The sequence below is a fragment of the Magallana gigas genome, chromosome 4, assembly GCF_963853765.1.
Source record: "Magallana gigas chromosome 4, xbMagGiga1.1, whole genome shotgun sequence".
Taxonomy (NCBI): domain Eukaryota; kingdom Metazoa; phylum Mollusca; class Bivalvia; order Ostreida; family Ostreidae; genus Magallana; species Magallana gigas.
Window position 1 is genome coordinate 22,382,075 of NC_088856.1, and position 5,191 is coordinate 22,387,265.

General features: G+C 32.1%; 1 non-coding gene across 2 annotated transcripts; it reads right to left on the reverse strand.

The window, feature by feature from the left end:
• Nucleotides 1-885: 885 nt before the first annotated feature.
• Nucleotides 886-4,149, reverse strand: LOC109618828 (uncharacterized). Of its 2 annotated transcripts, none has more exons than XR_010712980.1 (6): nucleotides 3,783-4,149; nucleotides 3,446-3,558; nucleotides 2,358-3,281; nucleotides 2,038-2,084; nucleotides 1,631-1,779; nucleotides 886-1,500 (listed from the first exon to the last, which is right to left on the reverse strand). It is a non-coding gene; the product is annotated as an uncharacterized protein (transcript). The 2 variants fall into 2 exon arrangements; XR_010712979.1 differs by having other exon boundaries at nucleotides 2,358-3,288.
• Nucleotides 4,150-5,191: the final 1,042 nt, after the last annotated feature.

Below are 5,191 nucleotides of genomic sequence, written 5' to 3' on the forward strand. Positions count from 1 at the left end.
TAGCGCATTCGTCACATCGGCGACGATTTTTATGTGCATAACCCTCTTCCTGTTTGGTCCAGTTTCAATCATACCTAAAATAAAATCTAAAAATAATACCGGTATTTTCGATATATAGGAAATAGATAAGTGGCCTTCATTAAAAGCTTATTGCAACATTTAAGCTGAATATTATGTTTATGATTTATCCATTCCGGCGATTACGGCATGCCGTTTCCCCGCAGCAAAGCAGTTGCCATATAAGGTCATGTCGAAATTCGACAAACTTGTAGACTTTACATTTGTCAATTTGTATTATGTCAGATGTGCTATTGCCGAGTCTGAAGATACAAATGCAGAAACTACGGACTGAAAGTGTGCAAAGTCGAAGGTTTAATTGACTGATGAAAGCAATAAAGCTGCGAATTGTGCATCATGCAAAGGAACTTAGTCAAATCTTACACGTGTTTATGCCCGAGTTCTATAGGTTACACGGTCAGAATTACACATAATTATTCATACTCAGACTTACACACCAACACGATTACATATTCGGATTTACAAGTTTACATGTCTGGATTTTTGAACACGATTACCCTCCATATGGACCAGCATGGTTAATGAAATTCAACATATAACCTGTATGGAAGGACCAACAAACCCAATACTTTTTCTACAAGCACAGAAGTTATATGAGTCTTATGCGTAGAATCAAGTTACAGCACCCTAAACGTATACTTAAACATTAAGATGATAGTTCACCCGTGAAGTTGGTCAGATATCTTGCATACGTCAGAAGATTTATTTACAGCTGCACCATTAAAGCCTCACTTAATTCTTTTGATCTCGGTCACTATCTTCAATACTTTATTTTCTTCCTGTATGTTTAAAAATTGATTTTAAATGCAAATTGTAAGGTGATTTTATTTATACATGTATTTTTCTTTTATATTTCACATATATAAAGGGTCTTTCTTCAAGACCAAGGACCATCATATACAACGTAAAATCATTTTAAATACCACAATATATACACAATTTCATTGATTGTTATTACCGAAGTAATTAAATCATTCTATACCACGAAGTCAGTATAAAAGTGTTTACATCAAATCGAATTAATCTTGCTTCCAGAGAAGTAAGTATAGTAACCACCGTGAATATATGTGGCGGGAACATACCAAGTTCTAATCCATACTTTGTTGCCCCTTTTCAGCTCGTAGATGAGGTAACCTGACGTACTGAGGTAGGTACTTTGTAAATTGTTAATACAAGTATGCACGCGATCGGCATTGTTAACGACAGCAGCAAAGTATACCGTACCCCCCTTCTTCGACAGAAATGACCAGGCAAACGAATATACTCCGTCCTCTGGTGCTGTGAATATTCCTGAAGCAGGATCGTAGCCATCACCTTTGTTTAGATGGACACTTTCGAATGTTATGGTTGTGTTAGGGGTAACGTTGTGAAGAGGTGACTTCAGGTATGCGTGGAAAGCAATGACGTTGTAAGCAGTACAGTCTAACAATTTAAAAATCAAAATATGCATATGGTGATATTTTTGTATGTGTGTGTATTTTATTCGAAAAAATGATCTCAGTTCTTTTAAATGTATATCAGTATATCATAGAAAAAAATGGATGGTATATACCTTGCTTTGGCTCCCATCCTATCACTTTGCAAGCATTTCTGTACCCTTGTATGTCTTGAATGAACTCGGAGGGGCTTGATGTTTGTACACAGCACATGGACGCATACAAGTATAGGAGGAGCAAATTTCGAACATAGGCAAACATATTTCTGAATTAAAATTTAAAAAAAATCAAGACTTTATAAAGATATTGATAAATTTTAAAAAGTTATTCCAGAAAACCACTTTGTTAGAGACTGATCATTTATTATATCTTGATTTTTTCTACATGTGTCTGTTCAATGTAAAAACAAAATCAATGATACATACTTAAAAAAAATGCATGTATTTAAACGATAATTATGACTTGTGAATAAATTAGTGAATTATATGTGACCGAGCAGTCAAGGAAAATGAAAATGGAGTACCGTGTATCTGATGACTTTATTTGAAAAATTAATACAGGGACATTGACCTACAAAATAATACATATGAGAAAACTGACAAAACGAAAGAAAATACATTAGCTATAAGTTACCCGAATACATTAAACGTTTAATACAAAATCAATTACAGTGCGTACTGTAAAGAAAGCTAACCTTTGAATTTTACAGACACATTATATTCCAAGTATTGTAACTTTAATTACAAAAATATACTTTAGTATTGACAATGCAATAAAAATAAAACCAGAGACTAAACATTTACACTGATAAGTAAAACATAAGTTAATATGAAATTTACATACCATAAGATGCTAAGGATATCGACTGGAGATTATATTCTGGAAACGGTATACTGGTCTAACTTAATTAGAAATATAGAAACTTATAAATACACATAGCTCCAATATAATTGGTTAAAATGGACCAATGAAATTACAGATAGGAAGAACTCGATTCACTTGCGCAGTAAAACTTTGACTGATATAAATTTCAGACTCTATCGAACAAAACGAAAAATAGAAACTACAAAACAAACTACGCATAGACATAATGGTCTACTATGATATATAGATGTATCAATCTTGATGATATGATTTACTAAATATCTACATGTAACACTCGGATATTCAAATTACCAAATGCAAAGCGCGTATTACATGTAGTTTTAGCTGTGGCACATGTTAGATGTTCACATTTTTTTAAGCGTTGCAAACAATTCACATGCTTTGAAGACAAGCAACCCAGTTACCAAAACAACGTTTTCACCAATGTTACCAAAATATTTTTTTAAAACGTTGTTACAACGTGAATCTGTGTGATTTTTCTTACAATATTATAACATTTTCATAAAACATTTCTAAGAAATGTTTACAAAACATTTGAATGAAATATTTTTCTAAACATAGTTTGTTATCATTTAGGGAGTGTTCATTTTGTGATCCTTATGAAACTTTCTTTCTACTTTTTAAACCTTAGGATTTAAATGCAATAGTTTTAAATGTTAACAGACATAAGTCTTATACATTTTCATACACAACAAAACAACATCATTTAAAATTTTCCAACTGTATTCTTAACAAAATGAACGATATAAATCCACAGTATAATCCATTGTCATTAGATATCAAGAGTTCACAGCATCCCAATGGTCACAGTTTCACAATTGTCTGAAAAGTTTTCACACATTTCGATTGTTATAGTCACAACAGATGTGTTTCATTGAATTCCTTGGCCCTGAAACAAAAAAAATAAAATAAAATAAAACATCTGGTCAGTGGAATTGAATCATTAAAATTGTTTCTCTTGTGATGCATTTAGCAAGTTCAATTAACAATTGCATGTAGTTTATATAAAGATACATATATAATTTATGGGGATAAATGTCAAATACCTATATGTTTGATACTCCATGAAAGTCATATCTTCAGCTTACATCAACACAATGAAACTAATTATAAACTCACTCTGGAATGGTACACTGTTTTCAAGTTTTGGGAGCAGCCCCTAGTAAATGGTAAAATATAATAACTGTATTTAAAAGTTGAAAACAACATAGTTACATGGTATTGGAATTACCACAAATGAGTTGCATATTGCTAGCAGATGTACACATGTATTGCCAATTAAATAACACAAGCAGTATACAGATATGATATGCAAAGCAGTCAAATGTAAATGTGCACAATAACCAAGTTGTTATTCTGCACTGAAAGCTAAAAAATACTTACATTTACCGAAAAAAAATCCCCCATTCTAAATCCTTGCTCTTTGTCTAACGGCGTGGGTTTTTCAAAAAGTTTGACCCAAATAGATATCAAATAGCGCGGACACTGAATAACTGGGATCGGCTGCTTTCAACCTGGCCATGGCATTCCGCTGTGATATTAACTCGCAATAAACACATTGAAAGGGAAAACCTAAATGCCCTGCACTATAATTATTTTCATATATTTTTCACATATATTTATCAAACTGCATGTTTATCATGCTCTAATTTTTTAATATTTGAATTTAAAAAAATACAACAAACAGTACAAATATGAAAATTAAATAATCTGGTGTTTTTTTAATAACGATATTTAATATACAGTGTTCTAAAATTTTTTGTCCGTAGCATGCATAACCGAGGTATGCCAATCTTTAGCATTATAAAGAAAAAAAAAACGATTATTTAGATGTTTTAATTAACATTCTGCAAACATTGCAGGGTAATGTTTTTATTATGCTGTCTTATAACATTTTCATTCTGTATGTAAAACAGTTTTCTGACGATAAAGAAATATACATTTGAAAAACCAATACAATGAAAGCAATTTTGGCCAGACATTTCTAATTGACAGTGTTATAAAAATCACGAATAAAACATTTTTATACCATATTTTAGAAATGTTTTTATGCTAAATATTCACAACATTTTTCATAATGTTTTTACAATGTTGTCAAAACTAAACGGGAATGTTTTTTAAAATGATGTATTGATAATGTTTTCTTTAAACTTCCTTACAACAAAAATAAAATGTTTTTAAAACGTTCTAAAAATATTTTATGAAAATGTTCTTGGAAATCATCCTTACAACCAGAATAAAATGTTATGAAAACGTTCTGTGCTACCTGGGAAAGTAATATTTCAAAATATATATCAGGGGTGTGCAATTACCATCGCCCGACGCCCGGGGCTACCGATTTTAGAGGTCGGGCTAGCAAAAACATTAACTGTGGTAGCCCGTCGGGCTAGTAAATCTTAACCAGAGTTGGCAAAATATGCCGGTAAATTTGCAGTGTCCTAGTAGGAAAAGTGTATCGTCATTGTTATCACAGAGGCATAATATCTGCTCCTTTTAAGTCATGATAGCCTAAAAATTTCTTAAGCATTTTTTTCTCGTGCTACATTCTTCTGAGAAAAAACACTCTGCTGTAAGTTTCACACTTTGAAGTTTTACCGACAGTGTTGACCAGTGGCTAGACGAGATAGTCACGCCTCACTGCACATGGCTTCCGTAGTTACCTGTGCAGCTGTTTCAAGTGACATCACTGTAAAATGATTCCTTTTCCTTTAATATGTATTCATTGGCTTTTTTGATATAATTTTTTTTACAGAGAGAGAGAGAGAGAGAGAGAGAGATGCATTACAGAGATA